At 44.5% G+C, this 26,764-nt stretch overlaps 1 long non-coding RNA gene across 1 annotated transcript in view; it reads right to left on the bottom strand.

Moving 5' to 3' along the window:
* Positions 1-5,623: 5,623 nt before the first annotated feature.
* The window catches only part of LOC139176742 (uncharacterized), a 108,813-nt gene continuing 87,672 nt past the window's right edge, over positions 5,624-26,764 (bottom strand). Inside the window, exon 5 of the long non-coding RNA XR_011561182.1 lies at positions 5,624-7,279. This is a non-coding gene — a long non-coding RNA (uncharacterized lncRNA). The remainder of the gene's footprint in view (positions 7,280-26,764) is intronic.

Raw genomic sequence — 26,764 nt, 5'->3', positions numbered from 1 at the left:
TGTGTCAAGTGATTTAAGATGCTGTGATGTCTAACTTACTGGTAATATGAAAGAAAGTGAAGTCGCTCAGTCACGTCTGACTCTTTGCGACCCCATGGACTATAGCCTACCAGGCTCCTCTGTCCATGGGATTTTCCAGGCAACAGTACTGGAGTAGGTTGCCATTTCCTTCTCCAGGGGATCTTCCCAACCCAAGGGTCGAACCCATGTCTCCCACATTGCAGGCAGACGCTTTACTGTCTGAGCCACCGAACCTGGTTCATTTGGTTAATATGGGTGTCTGCCAGCTTTCTCTGCTGTAAAGTTACTATTCATCCCTTTGTGATTAATAATGTCTTGGAGGAGATAATGTCATTGAGATTAGGCAAATATCCTCCTCAAACTTTGGCCCACTTGTCTTAGTACCCATCTGTGTGTCTTGTCAGATGCAGCATCTTTTAAAATAAAACTTAAAAGTAGACAAAGCATTCCTGATTAAATAAGCAGTAGCTAGTGAGATTGGTAAATTAACTTGGAATCTATACCAGAGGGGTGGGTATAAGCATGTGTACCCACCCTAGAGGATGTTTTCTTTATGATGAGCACTGCAGCATGACCTACCACAGGTGGACCAGTAATCTGCCAGTCTCATGCATGTGGGACTTCCTTGGTGACTCAGTGGTAAAGAATCTGCCTGCCAATGCAGCAGACAAGGGTTCAACCCCTGGGTCAGGAAGATCCCCTAGAGAAGGAAATTGCAACCCACGCCAGTATTCTCACCTGGGAAATCCCACGGACAGAGGAGCTCAGCAGGCTACAATACATGGGGTCACAGAGTCAGACATGACTGAGCAACTAAACAACCCATGCACGTGGAAAATGGCTTGGAAGACAAAGCATTCCACAGTCTCTCTCTCTCTTTTACTCACTCTCTTTTGCTCTCTCTTTCCCTTTCTTCCATTTGTTAGCAGGGTCACCCTAGGCAAATTACTTTCGCCTGCTCAGTGCCTCAGTCTCACTATCTGTAAAATAGGAATGGTAGCAGTACCTACCTCATAGGGCTGTTGGTAGGATTCAATGAGCTAATGACTGTATCATCTGGCACAGAATTAGTACTGAATGCACAATAGCGACCATTAGTATTGTGTAGCTTATCTGGTTGTTCCTGGCTGCTCTTAAGGAATTTCTCCTCTGCCTTCTGGGTGTCTCTGTCATATTAGCGACCATCCAGCAAAACCCTCTTGTATCACAGAAGCAGAAACTGCTATTCCAAGAAGGTGAGTGATCGTGGGGAGATGATTAAAGGTGTAGGTTTCCTGGTTCACGTGTCATTACCTTTTCCAGTGATGAATACCAAATAGCAACACAATTCAAACGAGACACTTCACAGACCCCCACCTTCCATCTGCCCTAGTTAGGACTGTTTTTGTGGGATTGACAGAGGCCCAACTCAACAAGCTTAAGCAAAAAGGGAGAAGGCTCAATTTACTGAAACAATCTATAGGCATGCAAGCTTCAGGCATGGTTAGATCCAGAGGCTAAAGTGAAATAATTAGAGCTTGAGATCTTTCTTTTATATAGGATCTCTAACCTTACTTCTTCCCAGATACAACTTCAGCAGACAGAGAGAACATCTTTGCCACAGCCCAATAAGTCCAGGAATGAAATCTGGGTAACCTGGCATGATAAGCTATGACCAGACCTGCCTGCTGACAAGTCCCAAATGAAAATCTCCTAGGTCTACAGCAAAGATGCAGATAAGAGGATATTGCCCCAGGCTGAGTTCAAGGCCTAGAACCTCAGAGCTTGACCATGTGGTTTCTGAGTCAGAGAAGCTGCCTCATATATAATCAATATTGTGCCTAGGTGCTGACATGATGGAATATAAAAGACACAATTCAAACAAGATACTTCAAAAAGACAATGACTCTCTATTCTTCCCACCTTTGACATAGCAGACATCCGACTGTGCTGAGACAACCAAAGGTCACAGAGACCTCAATGAGATAATGACTCACATTCACCACCTACAGGCCTCTAGCCTTTATATCCTTCATATTGTTTATCCACTGCTTTAGTAGTAAAACATAAAAAGTAAAAGCCACCAAGTCCAAAGGACTTGCCCATCTTCAAACCTGGACTAAACTTTGTGGTCCAGTCTAACACACCTAGGTCATTTGCTGTCTGCTGAACCAGCTAGTGAGGCCAGAGGGATGGAGTGCTCTGCTAATCCCCTGGACTAGGGAGATGGTGTCCATCCTATTTGAACCACTAGAACTAAGAGTGGGGTTTTCCCAAAGAAAACAAGGATGATGGATGCTGGAACAACAAAAAATGACAGATTACAGCATTCCATTTGTGCTAAAAGAACCAATTTGGGGGGCTCATTCCTGTCTCCAATTCCACACTCAAGGAGGTTGTCTCTCTCAAAAGATCCTAATTATCATCCTCATTACCATTTCCAATACTTACCTTGTAGGGGCATTCAGCTGGGTTGCTCAGAAACACATCTGCCAGACAGATCCTCTGGCACTCAGGAGATCTGGACTGAGGCCAACTGTGCTGATGCAGACCAAACTAATTCTGATCAGTTGTTGATGATCTCTAGTGCTGTGTATCCAGATCTGAGCTCAGAGTGGAAGAGTGTCATAGTTGATTAGTGATGTCTGTCCTGGACATGAGCAAGAAGGATAGGAACATGTTTGCAATGTGTATCTTATCATAAAATATCTCAATGATACTGTCCTGCTTGCATATGCTAAAATCCAGGTCAAGGCAATAAACTTTGGAGCACACATTGTACATACAAAATAAAGCTTTGAATACAAGCTTTGTCCTATCGAGATTACTTCTAACTGGGAAGACTGGACATTTAGGAAAGCATTTGGACGTCATAGACTCTCAGCCTCAGATATTCCCAGTGACTCCTGCCCACTTCTCCCAGGTCTTCAGTTGCAAGGAACATCTACAGCCCCGATTGAGAAGATATCTCTGCTCTTGTCTATGGACTCGGGATCCCTTTATTGAGTGGCCCCCAACCTTTTTGGTACCAGGGACCAGTTTCATGGAAGATAGTTTTTCCACATACTGGGTGGGGAGGGGTATGGGATGTTTCAAGTGCATTACATTTATCGTGCACTTTGTTTCTCTTATTATTACACCAGCTTTCCCTCAGATCATCAGATAGTAAATCCCGGAAGCTGGGGACCCCACTTTATAAGGCATGCTGTGTGTGTGCTAAATCGCTTCAGTAGTGTCTGACTCTTTGCGAACCTATGGACTGTAGCCCGTGAGGCATTAACCCTTACAAAGCCTCAGATAGACTCCCTTCTTGATGTAATCAGAAGACAGAAGAGCACTGACAAAGAGAGAACACTGCGCATCCAGAACACAGGCCCCTTTGTGAATAAACCTTTAGGACGGGCACATTGAGTGCCTCCGTTGTTCATGCCAATGCCCAGAACAGGAGCTACTCATGGAGAAAGGCTCCTGAATGGTACCAACACACGCACACCAGTGGAGAAGAGCTTGTTGGGTACCACTGATGATCCCATGATGCACAGGAGTCATCTGGGGATCTTGTTCAACTGCTGAGCCTCATTCAAGAGATAGGCAGCGGGGCCAGAGATGCTGCAGGTCTAAGAGGTTTCCAGTGATCTTGGCTCCAGAGGTTTCCAGAGGATGCCAATGGTCTTGGCTCACTTTGGAGAGCAAGGGTCTGGGTAGTGGGAATGCTATGGGAAGACAGAGAAGAGGGCTAGGGAGACGAGAAAGCACACTGTGTAGAACAAGAGTAGGAAAGGAAATGAGTGATGTTCTAAACATCTGCATGAAAGCACCAGCCTAAAGCCTGATACGTGGTTAAAAATTAAATTAAAAGTTCCCATCTTCCTTCTCCCTTTAATCCTTCTACTTTAGAAGTAAGGTAGAATTTTTGTTTCCACCCACTCCAGTATTCCTGCCAGGAGAGTTCCATGGACAGAAGAGCCTGGTGGGCTACAGTCCATAGGGGCGCAAAGAATCAAACACGACTGAGCGACTGACACTTTCACTTTTCACCTCCCACCCAACCCAACCCACACACACAGACACTTTCAAATGGGGAAACTGAAAGATAAGTAACTGGTCACAAGTTACACTCTGGGTAAAGATTCAAGCCAGAAACCCAGACACCAGCCCCTGCCTGCCTATACCCACTCCTCCGCATTGCAACATGGAACCCAGAAAGGGACCTCGAGAAGACTTGGGGGCGTGTGCAGAACCAGCTTAAGGGCCCTCGTCCAAAGGCCTCCAGTTTCTCAAATAATAAGGCCAGTTGGAAGCTGTTAACACAGACGGGAACCAGCCAACAGCAGGTGAAAGGCCGCCCAACCCAGCAGCGCTGTTCTAAGCCACAGCGCACTGCTGGCTTCCTCTCTCCAATTTCCAGGCCCGATCCCCAGATGCACCTGCCAGCAAACAAGCAGCAGCCACAGGGGAGACCCAGGTCTGCCCCACTCTGCTCCGGCTTCCATGTTCTCCCGTTTCCTGGAGCCTCTTGGGAGCACAGTTTCTCCAGGTTAATATATGGTGCTAACGAGGGGGAGCCGGCGGGGAAAGGCAAGGTCTATTTGATCCGGGGCTTGGAATGAAGCCAGGGTCCCTCTGGCCATAGAGTCTCTCTCCTTCCAGGTTAGTGGGAGATTAAGATGTATAGTCTGCAAATGGACTAACCTTTTCCAGGCCTCTTTAATGAGGCTTCCCATAATAGGGCCATTCCTCTTTCTTGCGTATGTGTACACATTCACACACACATACACATACACATTCCTTAACATAACCCATATGGAAATAAAAAATCTCTCCCTGGCTCTAGTTTTTAAGTGGATGCTATAATGGGCAACACTTTTTTTTTTTCTTCAAATGAAAACTCATGGTTCAACAACACGCCTTTCCAGTGACTTAAGAAGGTAGTTTCAGCCAACTGGCTAGGCCCCTCTTAGAGCTCAGCTTTATGGATAGTGCGCAATTGACTAGTCCGACAGTTCCAATACTTTGGATACCTGATGTGAAAGAGCCGATCATTGGAAAAGACCCTGATGCTGGGAAAGAGTGAAGGCGGGAGGAGAAGGGGGTGACAGAGGATTAGATGGTTGGATGGCATCATTGACTCAGTGGACACGAGTTTGAGCAAACTCCAGGAGGTAGCGGAGGACAGGGAAGCCTGGAGTGCTGCAGTCCATGGGGTCACAAAGAGTCGGACAATACTGAGCAACCGAACAACAACGACAGTTCCCCTGGGGCTAGGGGGAACCCAGCACAAAGTATGGTAAAGTTCCTGAGAAACATACTCAGTCCTGGGACTCTTTCTGGATGAAACACCATGAGCAGCTTCTAACCCTAGGTCCCTACAGTAAAGGAACATTATTATGTTCTCTATCATTCATTGAAGTTCCCTGATGGCTCTGGCAGTAAAGAATCCACCTGCAATGTGGGAGACCTGGGTTCAATCCCTGGGTTGGGAAGATCCCCCAGGGAAGGAATGGCAACCCACTCCAGTATTCTTGTCTGCAGAATCCCAAAGACGCTTGGCAGGCTAGAGTCCATGGGGTTGCAAAAGAGTCAGACATAACTTAGTGACTAAATAATACCAACTATTATCCACATCAGGGCTGCGGGCAGGAACTCTCTGGAGAGTTTCAATTCCATCTCAGATCAGAGGATCTTCTAACCTTAAACTTCTCAGCGAGCAGGGGCATTCTCAGGCCTGTCTCAGACACGTGAGCTTCTGAACTCAGATGTCAAAGTGAGCAGTGTCTCAAAGTTAAATTGTCTGACTGCAGAGTAATAAAACTAGATATTACTTTATTTTTTAAAACTCTGGCCACTTAGAAATTTAAAGGCACATCCCAAACAGCTTGAGACAAAGAGGAAATCAAACCCAACAATTACAGCAAAGGAAATAACAATAATGAGAATACTGTGTATTTTAAAAATCACACGGGAAATACCCAAGGCTGTAATCAGAAGTGCAAGTCATAGTATTAAATGCTACTGTTATTGTATTTTAAAGGATACAAATAAATGAGCTGAGCATCAACTCAGGAAGTTAGAAAAGACAAAAGAACAATAGGGAAAAAATACAAATAATTATTAACAAAGAGAAAAGGAGAAATATGTGAGTTTAGATTTTTTTTAATCCAGAGCAAAGATACAAAACTCTGAGGGGCTAATCAAGAAAAATAAATAAGCAAGATACATATAATTAGGAGGAAGAGAGTTGGTGGAATAACCACAGTGATGGCAAAGATTAAAAATAGCAAAGCCTCTTAGTCATGTGCAAAAATGTTTGCAGCATGTGCAAGGTTCATGTTTTATTTATTAAAATAGTTATTAATATTCCTATATAAAGCATACTTGAAAATGAATTTTAAAGCTGTATGATAGAAAAATGAGCAAAGGGCATAAATAAGCAACTCAGAACAGAATGAATACATATAGGCAACGGACATACCAGAAAATGCCCAGCCACACTGTAAATCAAAGAAGGAAACATGCAAATAACTGTGATGCCATCTTTCCCGCTATCAAATTAGCAAAGTTTTGTTTCTGAGGTGGTTCCTACTGTAAACGGCTACATCAGTGAGAACAGAGATGAGCTGAGCCAGGTGGTCTCCCATCCAGGTAAGAGTAATGTAAATTACTGAAAGACTCCTCGGAAACATTCCAGGTGAGTGTTTGGCAATCTCCTTTAGATGGAAAGGTTTCAATCATAACTCTCCTTTACAACTGCTTACAAAACAAGACCTGATTCCTGCACATTTGGAGTTTCCAAGATACCAAAAGAGTCAAATTTATGGTGCCCAAGGATGAGATCAACAGTAAAGAACTCACCTGCCAATGCAGGAGACCTAAGAGATGCAAGTTTGAAGCCTGGGTCAGGAAGATCCCCTGAAGAAGAAAATGGTAACCCACTCCAGTATTCTTGTCTGGAGAATCCCATGGACAGAAGAGCCTGGCGGGCTATAGTCCCTGGGGTCGAGAAGAGTCAGACACGACTGAAGCGACTTAGCACGTGTGCACGCAAAAATGAGATCAAGCCAAGAGGAGAATGCCTGGCTCCGGGATCCTGTTCTGCCACCAGCAACCTAGATGACCTTGACAATTCTTTTAATTTCTCCCAAACTCTACTTTATCACCTAAGTAATGCAGGAGCTAAATTTGACCTCTAAAAGCTTTCCCTCCCCCAGTCAATGCTGACATATTGTTTCATTTTCTTCTCAGCGCCAGGATCTTCTTGGTATGTTTAAGATGGGCATTTCTGCATAAGAGGCAAAAGAAAGAATAATGGAATGAGAGTCAAGAAAAATGGACATAAGTAAATTTTGTTTAAAAATTAATATAATATCTATAAGGGAACTATTTTATTATCAAAGTAAATGATTGTTCAGAATCATAAAACACATTTAATCAATAAAACTTTAGTTCTATATGCATTTATAGAAAAAAGTAAAAAAAAAATTGGAATTTTAAAATATTTCCTATATCAAATGTTTATAAAAGATTTGGTTACAAAGCTTAAATCTTTTAAATTTATGGGAGATGTAACTTACAGGCAAACAGAAATATAAAGTTGTCAAACAGAAAAAAAAAGAAAAATGGACTAACCATCCACAAAAGACAGTTTCTAACCTTTCCTCTGCTTCACTTCCTGCATTTCTTAAATGGGCTATAATGCTTTTGTATGTTAAAGCTCTCAATAAATATTTGCTGAATCCAAAGAATCAATAAAAGATATAGAAAGCTTATTTCTGTAAGTTTTTTTTCTTACTGATCTCCAAATCACTGGAAGAATATAATAAAATTTATATTTTGTTGTTGTTTTTCAGTTGCTAAGTCGTCTCCAACTCTTCGCGACCCCATGGACTGCAGCACACCAGGCTTACCTGTCCTTTACTACTTCCTAGAGTTTGCTCCAACTCACGTCCATTGAGTCAGTGATGCTATCTAACCATCTCATCCTCTGCTGACCCCTTCTCCTTTTGCCTTCACTCTTTCCCAGCACCAGGGTTTTTTCCAATGAGCTGGCTCTTCGCATCAGGTGGCCAAAAAGTACTGGAGCTTCATCTTCAGCATCAGTCCTTCCAATGAATATTCAGAGTTGATTTCCTTTAGGACTGACTGGTTTGATCTCCTTGCAGTCCAAGGGACTCTCAAGAGTCTTCTCCAACACCACAGATCAAAAACATCAATTCTTTGGCACTCAGCCTTCTTTACGTACATACTGATAAGTTGATGAGGGTCCCTCAGAAAGAAATTGTGAGTCAAGGAAGGATACACATGGACTCTATATCTTTGCTCTGTTACTTATCAGTGGCAAAAGCAGAAAAAAACACCAGTCAACGTGACCAGATAATCCAGAGCACCTAGTCATTCCAGAGGGGAGAAAATCTAGTCAAGCCAGTTGCAGGTGATTCTTCAAAGGTGAGAGTTACATGGCCAGTGCAGTCAGCCACGTGGACTCAACCGTGTCCATCCACTCATCCACTGTCGTTCTCAGCCCCTTGGTCAGGATGAGAGGAACTGGCATGGGTAGAGCCACATTCTGGGTATAGCCACCACACCACTTGACTCTGTGAGAATATAGACTAAAGCCAAGTCACAAAGCAGGCCAGCTCAAGTTGGATTCAGCCGTCAGGACAACCCATCACATGCGTATCACAACTCTCCACGCTTCACCAACAACAGACATCATCAATCTTCCCTCCTGTGCCCAGAGGGGACCTCAGAATCCTTCACGGCACTGAACCTTCCAGCCCACCAGAACTACCTGAGGAGAGTCATCACACAGGAAAAAGTGTATCTGTGGTTTCCGGTTCAGCAAATACCTCATGTTTCAATAATGGGGACTATGAGCTGGGTTGTGTCCTCCAAAAATTCATACAGTGTTTTCTAAAGCCCCAGTGTGTCACCCCAGGATGCGACAGCATTTGAAGACAGAATCTTTGCACAGGTGGTTAGGGTAAAATGAGGTCACCTGGATGAGTCCTAATCTCATATGACTGAATCATCTTAAGAATAAATTAGGACACAGACATACACAGAAGGAAGACCATGTCCTCACACAGGGAGAAGACAGCCATCTACAAGCCAAGGAGAGAGGCCTCATAAGAAACCAACCCTGTTGTCATCTTGATCTTGGATTTTTGGCCTCCAGCACCATAAGAAATGAGATGGTTGGATGGCATCACCAATTCAATGGACATGAATTTGAGTAAACTCCGGGAGTTGGTGATGGACAGGGAGGCCTGGCGTGCTGCAGTCCGTGGGGTCGCAAAGAGGCGTCGGACATGACTGAGGGATGGAAATGAACTGAACTGAACCATAAGAAAATTAATTTCTGTTGTTTAAGCCACCCAGTGGGTGGTATTTCGTCATGGCAGCCTCAACAAACTAATACAGTGGATGTGCTGATAATTTGTTAGGTGAAAAATTACGTTACAAAAGAGTACATAAAATATCAGTTTTATGTAATTAAAGGTACATCTGTGTGTATGCAAAAGAGAGAGTGTACACTCCAAAAGGAAAATGGAACGTTATAGACCAAAGAGTTCACAGTGATTCTTTCTAGATGGTGGTACTACAGGGGATTTGAGGGAGCAAAGATGTGATTTCTTGCTCCTGCTAACCAGTGCTGCCTTTTCAGTGGCCATGTATTAACTGTAGCTTCCCTGGCAACTCAGCAGTAAAGAATCCGTCTGCAACGCAGGAGATGTGGGTTCAATCCCTGGGTTGGGAAGATCCCCAGGAGAAGGAAATGACAACTCACTCCAGTATTCTTGCCTGGGAAATCCCATGGACAGAGGAGACTGGCAGGCTACAGTCCATGGGGTCACAAAAGAGTCGGACACTACTTATTGACTAAACGACAACAATGAAATATTTATACCAGTGTACACATATCCAGCAGCAGCAGCAGCAACACATATCCAATAGTTATAAAAGCTAACCCAGAGGTGATACTGTGCGTCAGGCACTTGCTGTTTTATTTGTTTGAATTCATTTATCCTCACAATCACCCCGACCAGGTAGGGACATTTTTTATCTCCATTTTCCAGATGAGGAAACTGAGGCACAGAGATTAAGTGACTGCCCAAGATGATAAAGTTGACACATGGCAGAGTTAGCCTTCAAACCAGGTGGTCTTGTTTCACATCTGAGCACCCCAGCCTCCCCATCACTGGCCAACTCACTGCTTTCCTGAGAGTTTATCTGAACACAGTTTTGTTTAGTACAGCATGATATGATACAAGCGTACATGAACACACACACACACACACACACACACACACACACACACACACACCAGTCAAGCACATTTAGCTGTGCTTCATGGCTCAGCAAATTACCTAAGTCCTTTCCATTTAAGGCACGCAATTCAGTTGGGTTCAAGACCCCACACCTGAGAGGGTACACCCTTCTTGTAAACCTCAGGAGGAAGACCGGAGAAGCTCCATAAGTTCCAGGGTGGGGCGGTGACCCTTATGCTCTTGGACGGAAGGTAGGGTAAGCAACCTATTCATATTTTATAAGTTTGTTTAATGGAGCCTTATTTTGGAGGTTTATGTATTTTTAAAGACCATACAGCTTAGACTGATGGAGATGCGATGCTGATTCTCCTCTGAAAGCCAGAAAGCTAGAGAAAGCTTAGCTCTTCTGGGCCCAAGGAAGGACAGGGAATAGTCGCAAATGGATAAATGCCCATCAGAAGGAAACTGGTTAAATAAATTATGTTCATCCCCATAATGGAATGTATGCAGCTGTTAAAAAGAAAGAGCTCAGGCTATAGGTCCTGTCAAGGAAGGGTGTTCGTGATATACAGCTAAGGAAAAAAGACAAGCTGCAAACCACTGGGGATAATATGACGCTATCTGGTGATAGGAAATTGTGATGGGTGTGTTGTGCTTGCGTAATAATCGCTAAGGATATGGACCCTGGTCGAATCAACTGGAATTTACATCCCAATTCTATTACTTCCTAGCTGTGTGACCCTCGATTTTCTTAACCTCTCTGAGCACCAGATCCTTCACCTGTAAAATAGAGAAATCGTACTACCCATCCAATCCATGATGTGGTGTGAGGGTGAAATGAGAGATGGATGGAAGGGATTTACATTGGCTTGGCACACGAAGCACTGAAAAAGTGCTTCTAAGATTATGATGATGATATTTAGAAGGTCCATAAGGAAACCTAGCAAATTTTTCATAGTGTTCACCCCTGGAAAACAGTATCGAATAGAGCAAGGCTCTTTCTTACTGTTTACATCGCACATTGTAATTCTATCATATTTGAATTTCTATCATGTATATATTTGACTTTCCTCATTAAAATACAATAAAGTGGAGTTTTGTTTATTAATGAATAAAGCTGATTGCTCTCCTGAAAGAAATCATAGGACTCCTGAAGTTTCCAATAGGCTCATTCCTGGTTAGCTGCTCATGTTACAGCTGCAGTCCTGGGACAAGTCTTCTCTGTGAGGTAGAGAATAAGAGTGAGTCTTCCTGAATTGCTTAGGTGGGAATCAACAAAGTCATTTGCAAACTCCCAAGACATACACGTTGGCAATAAAATCTGCCCTAACTTGATTGCTACAGTCCCCTTATTTCAGTTCAATTCAAGCGCTCTAAACAGATAAAGCTGAGCCAAGTGAGCAAACCTACCAAAATGCAGGGGCTTTGAGAAGAAATCAAATAGCAGCAATAATTTCTCAAATCCTTAAAAGTGTCAGGCATGATGCTAGATACTTCTGTACCATCTCATGTCATCTCTCATAGAAACCCTTTATGGTAAGTACTGACTGATCCCCTGTTTTACAAATGACACAGTAAAGGCTCAGAGAGTTGAAGACACTTGCTCAAGGACACACATCTGAGAACATCAAAGCCAGAATTTAATTTGATGCCAACCTGGACACAAAAAGAAATGGCCTTCCCTGGTGGCTCAGACAGTAAAGCGTCTGTCTACAATGCGGGAAACCTGGGTTCAAGTCCTGGGTTGGGAAGATCCCCTGGAGAAGGAAATGGCAATCCACTCCAGTACTCTTGCCTGGAAAATCCCATGGACAGAGGCGCCTGGTAGGCTACAGTCTATGCGGTCGCAAAGAGTCAGACACGAACGACTGAGCAACTTCATTTTCACTTTTGGCCACAAAATCTAAGCCTTCCATGGTCCACAACCTGTGTACTCTGTCAGAGGGAAAATGGATGGACTCTTACATGGTCAGTTAAGACCTAGACACCCTCTACTATATAAATAATACCAAAGATGAGTATAAAATACTTCATGTTCACAAACTCTCTTGAAACTTTATGCCAGCTCAAATTCATTGATTCTGGGATCCCGTTCGGTTTTGTTTTGTGTCATGGTGATAAGTGTTTTGCAAGCAAAGAGTTTGAAGTTCTAGTGATTTTAGAAAGTTCTATTGGTTTTGTTGAGCACATTTCCTTATTGCAAGACTTGTCGAAATCATTGCTGTGCCAAGTATGTTTGATTACCTAAGAAGGCACGACTGAGTACAGTGCTACCCAGACTTACTGGTCACAGAACACTTGAAACCCTTTTCCTTACAAAGCATCTCCCAGAGCAGAATTCACTTTGGAAAATGCTATCCCAAACCAGACATGCCTTCTTTTTTTCTTGCTTGCTTTTCCAAGCATGTTAAAAACACAGAAAAGTTTTAAAACATTTAAATCTAAACCCCAAAGAAAAATGATACATGGCTCTTCTCATATCATCCCTGTGCCTTCAAAGATCCTGTGCCCAAGATCCTTAGACATACATCTGAATATAAGAGAACTCCAAATGTAATGTAACCCCACCTGTAAGATGAGCCTATGCTTCTCCCAACAGGAAAATCTAAAACTAATTTTTAATTATATTAAAATTAAATTATTAAATTTTTAATAATTAAAATGTAATTATACCTTTAACTTAATTGTATGCATTTGGGCTTATATATATACACACATAGGCTTCTCAGGTGGCTCAGTGGTAAAGAATCCATGTACCAATGTAGGAGATGCAAGAGATGTGGGTTCAATCCCTGGGTCAGGAAGATCCCCTGAAGTAGGACATGGCAACCCACTCTAGTATTCTTGCCTGTAAAGTCCCATCAACAGAGGAACCTGGTGGGCCATAATTCATGGAGTCGCAGAGTTGGACATGACTGAGAGATTGAGCATGCATACACGCACATTTATTTATATATATATAATTATATATAATATATATTATATATATAACATATATTATAAATTATATATGTTATATATATAATATATATATATGCTGCTTAGTTGCTTCAGTCGTGTCCAACTCTGTGTGACCCTATGGACTGTAGCCCACCAGGCTCCTCTGTCCATGGAATTCTCTAGGCAAGAATACTGGAGTGGGTTGCCTTGCCCTCCTCCAGGAGATCTTCCTGACCCAGGGATCAAACCCAGGTATCCTGCATTGGCAGGCAGATTCTTTACCACTGAGCCACCAGGGAGGCCTATATATATATATATATATATATATATATATATATATATATATATATTATACACACACAGACATAAACATATGTATATAACTTGACTTTACAACTTTTAAGGATTAGATGGAGTCAAACGTTCATACTTATCATATGTAATTATTGAGTTTGAGATATACTTTTTAATAACACGTAATGTCAAATAATGTTGATGTAGACAAGCTACTTTCTCCCACTCTCTCATACCATGAAACATTTTCATTCAAGCTCTTTGCCTGCATCTTTGTCTTAAGAAAGTCCCTTTTAGTGCTTCCCTGGTGGCCCAGTGGTAAAGAATCTGCCTGCCAATGCAGGAGACACAGGTTCGATCCCTGGTCTGGAGAGATCCCCCATGCAGCAGAGCAATTAAGCCCAGGCGCCACGCCTCCTGAGCCTGTGCTCTGGAGCCTGGGAGCCACAGCTACTGAGCCCGTGAGCCACGACTCCTGGAGCCCGCATGCCCTAGAGCCTGTGCTCTGCCACAAGAGAAGCCAAAGCCCCAAGAAGCCTAAACACCACGCCTAGAGCTGCTTGCCGCAACCAGAGAAAAGCCTATGCAGCAACAAAGACCCAGCACAGTAAAAAATAAACTTTTTTTTCAGTAACCATTCTCTTTTTAAAAAAATTAAAAAAAAGCCCCTTCGTGTACCATCTCACACAGTGTTCAGCTAAATCACATTCACTTCAGCCCAAGTCATTTAGAATCGCAGCCACTTTAAACCTGTGCCACGTGCAATCCCTGGAAATGTTACTCCAGACCATAAGTACTGGTACAGATAACATGGCGACAGTCAGGACAGTTGTGTTTCGCCCTCATTCATCTTGTAGGTGTCTCGACACGACCTCTATGATACCACTGCTTCCAGGGTTGTTTGTAAAGTCAGCTTTGGAATGCTGGTTTACACGGACATCAAACACTGGCATCCCTGAGTCATAGCTCCTAGAATTGCTGTTACATCTCTTTGGTTCTGACAGGTGAATGCTGGAATCTTCCAAAGACCCAGCTTTGGTGTCCAAGTCATTCGTAAACAGGGCTTTGCTAGTCTAAATAAAATCGCTGCAGGAGTGTCCCGTCATGTGACACACTTCGCAAGGACCTAAGTGTCTGCGGCGTTTTCTCTGCTACAGTGTCGATATGGGAAGAACCTCTCATGTTATAGTTGGGCAGGTGCCGTGGATACAGAGGAAGTTGTTGTTTTAGTCACTAAGTTGTGTCTGACCCTTTGCAACTCCACGGACTTCGCCCGCCAGGCTCCTCTGTCCATTCTTGCCTCTGGGATTCCCCAGGCAAGAATACTGGAATGGGTTGCCATACCCTCCCCCAGGGGATCTTCCCAACCCAGGGACTGAACTTTCATCTGTTGCACTGGCAGGCAGATTCTTTACTGCTGAGGCACATGGGAAGCCCTGTATACAGGAAAGACCTCCCCTCTAAATGGAAGGCTGTGCTGTGTCAGCAATGAGCGGCTTAAGCACAAGCTATGCACCCCAGCTTGAGGAGGAGTCAGGCCAGATCTGGCATGGGCCTCCTTCTGCCCAGGACCAGGAAGAGTGAGGGCAACAGAGGAAAAATTATTGACCTAGGGAGAGCATTCAATTGCAACCTCATGAGTAAATGGGCCATTTATCCCCCAGTCCGGAGCTCCTTGAAAAGGTGACCGTCCATCACTCCCTTGTCCGAGCTGCCCCTTGATGAGCTGTTCTATCAATGGGCTAATTTAGCTGATTACAGAGGAATTTGAGAGGAACGGGCTGCCAGAGCCTGGGTCTGGGCCAGCAGTGCATTAAGTCCGCCAGTGTCTCCATCAGCCCCCACTGGGGACCGATAGGGGCGTCTTATTCCTGAAAACATGTCCCATCTGATGGGCTTTCTTTAAATTCAGCTCCAGCTTATCAGGTGCTAGGTGGAAACCCTGCTGCTACAGGGCATGGATTGTTCTGTCCTCCAAGTCCTTGATGGGGTAGGACAGCCTCTGGGACCAATGCCAGGCTATTCTCGGCTGCTGGTCAGCAGCGTGTCAACGCCCAGCTCCATAGGATGGGAGTGCAGGGAGAGATGCAGAGGCCCAGGCTGGACTGTCCTTGCTCCTTTATCCCTCTGACTTTTTACAGCACACAAGGTTTAGAAAATGCCCCCACCATCCTCCAACACAGGAGGAACTAAACTCACACACAGGAGGAACAGGGGCAAACCACGCTGGGAATCTCTCCATTCCTTCCAAAAGGGATCACCTGCAATCGCCTCTAAAATTTCCTACCATTCCCATCTTTGAATTAAAGTATTGCCCTATCCAAATATTCCACTTAAAATATGGAGTTGTTAGCCATTTACACTTTAGTATGATGTAGTCCCTAATAGTTTCCCTAATGGCTCAGTTGGTAAAGAATCCACCTGCAATGCAGGAGACCCCAGTTCGATTCCTGGGTTGGGAAGATCCACTGGAGAAGGGATAGGCTACCCACTCCAGTATTCTTGGGCTTCCCTTATGGCTAAGCTGGTAAAGAATCTGCTTGCAATGTGGGAGACCTGGGTTTGACCCCTGGGTTGGGAAGATCCCCTGGAAAAGGGAAAGGCTGCCCACTCCAGTATTCTGACCTGGAGAATTCCATGGACTCTATAGTCCTTGGGGTCTCAAAGAGTCAGACACGACTGAGTGACTCACTACACTATGATTTAATCTGACCACTCTTATTTAAGGTTCAGAGAACAGGACATACAAGGATATATCCAGAAGATAGAAATCTTAGATAGTTGGAAATCTAGAAAGGAGGGCTGAGGGATGCTATATGGAAGAATATTAAGGCATTTAATTCTCTGCACAGTTGGGTCACAACAGGTTTCGATGGAGGGGGAAGTTCAGTCAGTTCTGTTCAGTCGCTCAGTTGTGCCTGACTCTTTGAGACCCCATGAATCGCAGCACGCCAGGCCTCCCTGTCCATCACCAACTCCCGGAGTTCACTCAAACTCACATCCATTGAGTCGGTGATGCCATCCAACCATCTCATCCTCTGTCGTCCCCTTCTCCTCCTGCCCCCAATCCCTCTCAGCATCAGGGTCTTTTCCAATGAGTCAACTCTTTGCATGAGGTGGCCAAAGTACTGGAGTTTCAGCTTTAGCATCATTCCTTCCAAAGAAATCCCAGGGCTGATCTCCTTCAGAATGGACTGGTTGGATCTCCTTGCAGTCCAAGGGACTCTCAAGAGTCTTCTCCAACACCACAGTTTAAAAGCATCAATTCTTCAGCACTCAGCTTTCTTCACAGTCCAACTCTCACATCCATACATGACCACTGGAAAAACAATAGCCTTGACTAGACGGACCTTTGTTGGCAAAGGGAGATACTAAAAGAGGAGGGAAAAAACACCCTAGCTCTTTGACTGAGAGGGATCCCAAATTCAGAACATCATGAACCTTCCTGCTCAAACTTCTATTTAAAGGAATAAGAGCACAGGCTCACAGAGGTAGCTATAACATGACTTGAGTATCATTCATTTCTATTAAGGAGGGTCTGAAATGACCCTCTCCCTTTTAACGGACCTTCCTATTAGGACTGTGTTGTTACACAAGTAATCACCCTTGTTTATTTCTCCAACTCAAAACCCAAGCCCTTTTGTATTATGCAGAAATCATTTGTGGCAAGTGACAGAAATATAATTGAAAAGTTCCAGTGTTAAGTAAGATGGTCAGGGTGAGTCTCACTGAGAAGGTGATACCTGAGCAAAGACTTGAGGAAGGTGGGTGAGGGGGTGAGGAGGTGGGGAGAATGGTGTTCCAGATGGGAGAAAGCAGCCAGCATCAACGTCCTGAGCAGGGAATGTGTCTGGTATAGTCAGACACGCCAAGGAATGCAGTGTGGCTGAAGAAGAGTAAGCAAGAAGCTGGACAGAGAAGAAACAAGGAATCAGATCCCATAGGAGCTTGTGACCATTCTAAGGACATAAGTGCGTGAAATGACTACCACAGCTTAGCCCAGAGAAGATTCCAAGAAGTGGAAGAGTGGGGACAAAGACAGCAATCAAGACGCTGGTGCTGATGGCAAAGATGCTAATGCTAATGGTGAAGATGCCGAGGTGGTGATGACGGCCGTGACGACCGTGACGTGATGTGATGTGGCACCCAGCCGCCCAGCGACAGCATCCTGGCTTCACACAGACATACTCTCACCTTTCTGAGCTGTGCTGAGGATTTCCAAATTAACACAGGCAATTTGCACTTTGAACCCATGCTGAGAAAACTGCTGTGTCAACACAGGGTGTTTCCTGCCACCACAAGTCTTTATCAAGTGCCTGACACCATTATCACCGAGAGGTCACCAGGTGGCACCCATTAGCAGGGCTCACACTTGTTCTGCTCGCACCTCTCTGTTCTTCATTTCCTCCTGATATCGGCAGAAATTCCCTGAATCCAACTAACCGCCCCAGTGGATATCGTGTGTTCCTCACGCATGGCCTTTTGCCCAGACCAAGTGGATCATATCACTGGGTAATAATATGTGGTGTGTGGGTCCAAATTATCTGGATGTTATTAACAATCACTGACAAGGCTCCAGGCTATCGGTATTGACATCAACTAACTGAGCGCCTGCCTCACCCTGACTCTTGACTCCTGGAAGCCATTCCAAAGTGTAACTAATCCTTCTCAGACGCCCAGTGCCCCAGCGGAGTGGTACCACAGCACTGCTTGTTCAGAAAGGAGTTTTCCCAACATTTCCAGCGCGTGGACACACACGTGGGAAGTTGTTGAGCTATCCTTTGAGAACGTCTCCTCCCCTTACCTCTGACCTGGCTACGGGTGCTCCTCCCTTCACCTACACTCGTTTCCCGGGGACTTCCCTGGCAGTCCAGTGGTTAAGCGTTCACCTCCCAAGGCAGGGGGTGTGGGTTCGACTCCTGGTCTGGGAGCTAAGAACCCACATGCCTCACAGCCAAATAAACCAAGTTATAAAGCAGAAACTATATAACAAATTCTAGAAAGATGTTAAAAATGGTCCACTTTTGGGGGGTGGTGGGAAGAACATATCTTAAAAAAATTTTTTTAAGAAATTCATTTCCCAAATCCATTGTGGCAGAAAGTCCCTTTTTGAAATTTAAACATGGAATTATCAAACTATTCGGCTTCCCAGATGGCGCAAGTGGTAAAAAATCAGCCTGCCAATGCAGGAGATGCAGGAGACGTGAGTTGGATCCCTGGGTTGGGAAGATCTCCTGGAGGAGGAAATGGCAAACCACTCCAGTATTCTTGCCTAGGAAATCCCATGGCCAGAAGAGCCTGGCGGGCTACAGTCCATAGGGCTGCAAAGAGTCAGACATGACTGAGCACATACCTACATATCAAATTATTCAGCATGTTCCAAACGCCTTTAGGAAGGTCCAGACTCTTTAGAACACTGGCAAGGCTCCCCATGACTTGGCCTCTGCCTTCCTCTCCGGCTTCATCTCCCACAAGGCTGAGAATGCAAGAGCTTCGGTACATACACTTCCCCATTGTCCAGGCCATTCAGGTCTCACGAGTCCTCCTCCTCCACGAATCCTCTGCAGAACTCCTCAGCCTGGCAGAAGCCCCTGCCCTGTGCACCTGGGTAACCAGTCCAGAATCCCACTTCGGCTCTTCCCACCTGTCCTCCTGTGTTTGGAAGACACTTTCCCATCTGCCAGGCGTCCTGTCTCATTCACCCGTGGGTCTCCATCTCTGGGGAAAGGGTCTACTCGCAGCAGATGCTCTATAACTGCCTGTTGCTTGAACAGCAGAACCAGTCGTGTGTTTAGTCAATTCCATTCTCACCTTGCCTTCTGAAACACATGCAGATGTACGGTCCACAGGACACAGTAGCAGGCTGGTTCGGCAGACCTGGGTCCAGATCTCCACTCCATAACTTATCAGCCATGACTTCGGGTAAGTCAACCTTTCTAGTCCCAGTTTTCCTCTCTAAAAGGGAAGGGTAACACTTCTTACAGCTACACGGAGGATTTTTTTTTAGTTTATGAGTTTTATTTATTTCTTTCTTTTTTGCAGTGCTTGGGTCTTCGTTACTGCATAGGCTTTTCTCTAGTTGCGGCAAGTAGGGAGTACTCTTCCTAGCGGTGCACAAGCTTCTCATTGCGGGGCCTTCTCTTGTGGCAGAGCACAAACTCTAGGTTGCGTGGGCTTCAGTAGTTGCAGTTCCCAGGCTCTAGAGCACAGGCTCAACCATTGCGGTGCATGGACTTAGTTGCTCCTCAGCATGTGGGATCTTCCCAGAACAGGGATCAAACCTGTGTCTCCTGCATTGGCAGGCAGATTCTTTACCACTGAGCCACCAGGGAAGCCCTACTGCTACTGCTACTGCTACTGCTAAGTCACTTCAGTTGTGTCCAACTCTGGGCGACCCCATAGATGGCAGCCCACCAGGCTCCACCACCCCTGGGATCCTCCAGGCAAGAACACTGGAGTGGGTTGCCATTTCTTTCTCCAATGCATGAAAGTGAAAAGTGAAAGTGAAGTCGCTCAGTCGTGTCCGACTCTTAGCGACCCTTGGACTGCAGCCTACCAGGCTCTTCCGTCCATGGGATTTTCCAGGCAAGAGTACTGGAGTGGGGTGCCATTGCGTTCTCCGGGGAAGCCCTACACTGAGGATTAAGTAGGATATTCTACTGAGTATTCAAGAAGTGCTAATAATCACTATTATTATATTCTCCATAATCGATGAAGGGGCCATCATATCCTCAAAGCTAGAGACTCTTGTCTATTTGTTCACTGATATACCCGAGGCACCTACCATGGTACCTGACACATAGTAGGTATTCAACAAAGATTAGTTGAATGAATAAACAAGCTAGTCTTGCTAGACTGAAGGAGAAATTCCCTGTATCCCTGTAATCTTTAGATTCACACATAGGATTCTCAGGGCTTCCCAAGTAGCTCAGTGGGTAAAGAAGCTGCCCGCAATGCAGGAGATGCATTCGATCCCTGGGTTGGGAAAATCCCCTGGAGGAGGGCATGGCAACCCACTCCAATGTTCTTGCCTGGAGAATCCCAGGGACAGAGGAGCCTGTCAGGCTATGGTCCATGGGGTCACAAAGAGCCAGACACAACTGAAATGACCGACAGGTACAATTAGGTGTAGAATTCTCAAGATGTCTTTTTCCTATTCCCAGAGGTTCTAGTTTGGCAGGGCATGGATGAAACCCGGAAACCCAAATTTGAATGGGTTCCTCATGATCACCCCATTCTTTATCAGTTCAGGAACCTCAGAGCTACATGATTTAAGTCTCCATCACCTCCCCCTCTTTCTCAGCTCATCCCCTGTTCCTTTCCAATTGCAGTCATCTGACAGTCCACTCTTAGTCGCAGTCATGATCATTGCGCTGGGGCTGATATTACTTGCGTCGGACACATAGACCCAGCAGAGGCTTTTAAGTGAATACTTGGTAACAGAACAATCAAGTTAAAAGAGCAGTGTGACGCAGAGCATGAAATAGGAAAGTCTCATGGCCAATTGATTTGGACCACACTTATGGGTTTGTGAAATGAATTTCATTTTCTGGACCAAATGGAAGCCCATCTTATAAATCACTGCCGCTCTTAGAGATTAATAAAGGAAACAGGCTTGATTAAGAATTCAGAGCATTGGTCCCATTGCAGATTTATAGACCCAGAGGTCTTGCCACAGGGATTTCCCACCTGTTGTCATTTAGGAAGATTAACCCTAGGGCTTCAAGCTAAAACCTTCAGGCCCAAGCCCTCCTGGGACAGTAAAGGTCGATTCTAGGAAACGCATTTCTCCATGTACTTCCAACCCTTCCCAGAAATGAACTAGTTATGTGGCCTCTGACATAACGTTCTCTGGGATTTTTCCTAGATTCTGGACAGGTGGGGAATTTGATTTAAATGTCTTTCTGCATATCTGCTCAAACTTGGCAGAACAAGGTTGAGTCGAGATTTAAAAATAAAAGCAACAAAAGTAAAAGGTGTTTAGGGGAATCAACTAAATGCAAAATAATCTCCATTAGCCCCAGTGTTTGCACACCCTTCGTGTAGGAAGGTTTACAATGAGTGCTGAGGCATTTAGCGTCCAAGATCATCTTTGGTATTCCTTATCTGTCAAAGCCTGTCTGTGCTGTGTGCTCAAGTCATGTCTGACACTCTGCGACCCCACGGACTGTAGCCTGCCAGGCTCCTCTGTCCATGGGGTTCTCCAGGGTTGCCATTTCCTTCTCCAGGGGATCTTCCCAACCCAGGGATCGAACCCGTGTCCCCTGCATCGGCAGGCGAATTCTTTACCACTAGACCAAAAAGAGATGAACTCATAAACTTGAGATGAACTCAAGACCAAAAAGAGCTGAACTCATGAAACATGTAGGGGAGGGCACGGGACCACACTAACAAGCTTTTGGGGACAGAATCAACTCCTGTTATTCTAGCGAAATGTCCTGGTTTGGGAACCAGTACTTGTAATAAGTGTGCTCTGCACATAGGAAATCACGCTAGTTTGACATACATTTTACTCTTTAATATTTGGAGCCCTGGTGGTTTACCTTGCAGCAAAAGTTAGAAATCAGGAAGATGTCCATACCAGTGAAAAGGGAACACAAGAGAGGCTTTTGAGGTGCTGAGAGTGTTTCATTTCTTGATCTAGGTGTGTTCAGCTTGTGACTTTTTCTCAAGCTGTACACTTAAGATGTTCACTTTTCTGATATTTTTTATATTCAATAAAAAGCTAAACATTTAAAAAGTAGCACAAGGCTGTTGGAACCAAACGAGTATGTCTGATGCTTCTGCAGGGTTCTGGCCGGTTACTTAAGTCAAAACAGCAGTGAAGAAGCCTTCTGTGTAATTTGTTTCATTCATTCACACATTCTTGCACTCATTCATTCAATAGATGCTATGTGCCCACTCTGTTTATTCAACATGATTCTGCTTTACCTTCTTCAGGAAATTTGTCATTATCAAAAATTATCTTATCATTTATTTGTTTCATTTACTGGTATACCATCTGTCTCGGCTCCAATAGAATGCAATCTTATGAGAGCAGGAACCCCAGAGCCTAGGAAGTGCCTGGCACATAGTAAACACTCGGTGAATATTGGTCAGTTTCCCAAATGAGAAAATCAAAGTAGTGCCTTTAGCTCTGGAGTATCCAACTCAAATCTCTGTGGTAGCACTAAATCCCATGGTTATTTTAAGCCAGTGAAAATCGCTGCTCAGACCTCTCTGGCGGTCCCGAGGCCGGGAAGATCCCACAAGCCTCAGGGCAACTAAGCCCGTGCACCACAACTACTCAGCCCAATGCAGCCAAAATAACTTAATTGTTTTCCAAAAAGGAATATGTGTGTGCGTTAATTTTTAATAATTTTTTCTCACTAAGTCGTGTTCAACTCTTTGGGACCTCATGAACTATAACCCACCAGGATCCTCTGTCCATGGAATTTTCCAGGCAAGAATACTGAAGTGGGTAGCCATTTCCTTCTCCAGGGGATCTTCCTGACCCAGGGATTGAACCCAAGTCTCCTGTGACTCCTGCATTGTAGGCAGATTCTTTACCACTAGCACCACCTGGGAAACCCCGTGTGTGTGTGTGTATGTGTGTGTGTGTGTTTCTTTAACAATTAAAAAAAAAAAAAGACCACAACAAGATCTCACTTCATGGATGATAGGGTGACAAGACTAGACAAATGCTAGTAAGGATGTGGAGAAAAAGGAATCCTTTTGCACAGTTGGTGGGAATGTAAACTGATGTAGACACTATAGAAGACAGTACAGAATTTCCTTTAAAAAATTAAAAATAGAACTACCAAATTCTGGGTATATATCCAAAGGAATTGAAATCAGGATCTCAAATAGATACCTGCATTCCTGTGTTGATTGCAGCATTATCCACAACAGCCAAGACACAGAAGAACTTAAATGTCCATCAGCAGATGACTGGATACAGAAAATATGACATATACATGTTGTTGTGTGGTCACTAACTTGTGTCTGACTCTTGTGACCCCCATGGACTGTAGCCTGCCAGGCTCCTCTGTCGATGGGATTTTCCAGGCAAGAATACTGGAATGGGTTGTCATTTCCTTCTCCAGGGGATCTTCCCAACCCAGGGATCAAACCTGCATCTCCTGCATTGACAGATGGATTCTTTACCACTGAGCCACCAGGGAAGTCCCACCTTATTTAGACAATAGAATACTATCCAGCCTTTGAAAAGAAAGACATCCATTCTGCCATTTTCAACAACGTGGATGAACCCAGAGGACATTATGGAAAGTGAATTAAGCCAGACACAGAAGAACAAATACTGCCTAATCTCACTTATATGTAGAATCTGAAGTAGTCAGACTCAGAGAAACAATGATGCTGACCAAGGCTGGGGGAGGGGAAACAGAGAGGTGATGCTCAAATGGTACAAAGCTTCAGTGATTACAGTTAACGACACTGTATTGTATAATTCAAATTTTGCTAAGAGGATAGATCCTATGCTGAGTGTTTGAAACTTCTGAAGATGATGGATACGATTATAGCATTGATTATGGGGATGGCTCCATGGGTACCTAGTTATCTCCAGACTCATCAAGTTGTACAACAAAAATGTACAGCTTCATGTATGTTGATCAAACCTGAATAAAGTGGTGGGGTTTCTTTGTTATTATTTTTTTATACTGTGCCTCTTGCCACGTGGGATCCTATCACCCCAACCCATGTCCCCTTCAGTGCAAGTGCAGAGTCTTACCCATTGGACTGCCAGGGAAGTCTCAAAGTAGTTTTAATAAAAGAAGTGAGATGGGAAAAAGTGGATGCTCACTGCATACGCTAGCTGTTACTTGGAACTTCCCAGCATGCCGCTTAAGTCTGGATGTTTGCTGGCCCAATTTGGGGATGTTTGTGCTGTTACTCTTCTCTATTATTTCTATTTCTCTTTTCTTCTAATGATTGTATATTGAAATTAAGTTAAATATTAAAATAAGATGAAATCATTGTTAACGCTTTGAAAAGAAAAACAGACAACTGACCTTCAGGGTAGAAGCTAGAATATAAAATCACAGACTAGCTTCTGAGGACCCTAGAGCCTCTTCCACCAAGAAGTCCTCCTGAATTCTCCTTATATTCCCAGAATAAGTCCTTTTATCTCACATTAGCCTAAGTCAGAATCTGTTTAAGCCAAGCGTTATTATCAACTGAATTTTGTCTCCCTGTCCCTCCCCCATTTCCTACTCAAAGCCTTAACCCTCAACTAAGGGAATTAGAAAGTGAAAGTGTTAGTCACTCAGTTGTGTCTGACTTTTTGTGACCCCATGGACTGTACCTCACCCCTGTCCATGGAATTCTCCAGGCAAGAATACTGGAATGGTATCCATTCCCTTTTCTGGTAGATCTACCCAACCCAGGGATCGAACCCAGGTCTCCTGCATTGCAGGCAGATTCTTTACTGTTTGAGCCACGAACTTTTAAGGAAGGAATTAAGACTAAATGAGATCATAAGTGTGGGGCCTTCACCCCATAGAGCTGCTGTCTTTACAAGAAAAGGAAGAGACTGCAGTGCTCTCTCTCTGGGTGCACACACAGGGAAAAGGCCCCGGGAGGACATAGCAGGCAGGTGCCACCTGCAAGCCAAGGAGAAGAGTCTCACTAGGAACCCACCCTGCTGCTCTGGGCTTTGATCGCGGGCTCAAGCCTCCAGAACTGTTTGAAAATAAATTTCTGTTTTGTAAGCCACCATATCCAGAGTATCTCGTTACAGCAGTCCAAGCAGGCTTACACACCAAGTGACTCTGGTTTTGTGGTTTTCAATTATGCATATTAGTTGAGACTCCACTAATACCGATGTACCACAAAAGGTCTTCCTGGGAGCAGACTTTATTGGCCCTTTAAGAGTAATTCAGGGACCTCCCTGGTGGTCCCTCAGTTAAGAATCTGCCTGCCAGTTCAGGGGACATAGGTCCATCCCTGATCCAAGAACTAAGGTCCCACATGCCATGGGGCAACTAAAGCCCACGCGCTACAATGACTAAGCCCATGAGCTCGGGAGCCCTTGTGCTGCAACTGCTGGTGCCCATGCTACAGCTAAAGAGTCCATGAGCCTCAGCCAAAGATCTCACCCTACTTGACACAACTAAGATCTAATGCAGCAAATAAATATTTCTCAAAAAAAGAGTAATTCACCATCAGTATATTAGCAGATGTCCCATAATCCTGCTACATGTGATCAGAGGGGGTTGCTAAAAGCAGCATAAACATCATCCATATTTACTTTCCTCTGGATCATTCATTCATCCAACAAACATTTATTGAGCACCAACTGCATACCCAGGGGTTCCCTGGTGGCTCAATGGTAAAGAAGGCGCCTGCAATGCAAGAGACATGGGTTCCATCCCTGGGTAGGGAAGATCCCCTGGACGAGGAAATGGCAAACCACTCCAGTATTCTTGCCTGAGAAATCCCATGGACAGAGGAGTCTGGTGGGCTACCATCCACGGGGTCACAAAGACTCAGACGTGACTTAACGACTGAATAACACAACGTGACACAAAACTGCGTATCTAGCAGTGTGCTAGGCCTGGAGACGCAACAGTAAATGAGCCGTAGCAAATCCTGCTGCTGAGGGGCTGATGGTCCAGTGAACAGAGATAGAAAACAAACAAGTGAGTGAGACCATGTCCAGGAGTGATAAGGGCTCTGAAGGAAATAAAATAGCGTGGCTCACAATGAGCCTGAAAGAACTGTAGGGGCCAGTCAACAGGAAGACCTGAAGACAGAACGTTTCAAGAAGGCGGTACAGGGACTTACTGGAGGGTCCAGTGGCTAAGACTTCACACTCCCAACGCAGGGGACCTGAGTTCAATCCCTGGTCAGAGAACTAGATTCCAACCTCCTACTTCACATGCCGCAACTTAAGAAAGATCACACATGCCACAGCTAAGACCTAGTGCAGTCAAATAAATAAATATTAAAAAAAAAAAAAACAGTCTCCTTACTTTAAAAAAATGGGTGGGGGGTGAGTATAACTTCAAACACCCTGAGACAGAAATAAGGACATGTGAAACCTCTCGAGCCAAAACTTAAAATCATCACTGGGCTTGAAAAAAGAACTCAGTGCTCAGTACCTATTTGTTGCTTGAACAGAAGAACCATTCATCTGTTTAGTCCCATGCCATCCTTACTTTCCCCACCCAAGCCATTGAAAATATACCAGAAGTCCCTAGAGCACTGTAGCAGGCTGGTCCAGCAGACTTGGGTTTGAGATCCTACCCTTTCTTGAGTTT

This window comes from Bos indicus, chromosome 17 (assembly GCF_029378745.1).
Source record: "Bos indicus isolate NIAB-ARS_2022 breed Sahiwal x Tharparkar chromosome 17, NIAB-ARS_B.indTharparkar_mat_pri_1.0, whole genome shotgun sequence".
Taxonomy (NCBI): Eukaryota; Metazoa; Chordata; class Mammalia; order Artiodactyla; family Bovidae; genus Bos; species Bos indicus.
This window is presented reverse-complemented; position numbering and strand designations above follow the sequence as displayed.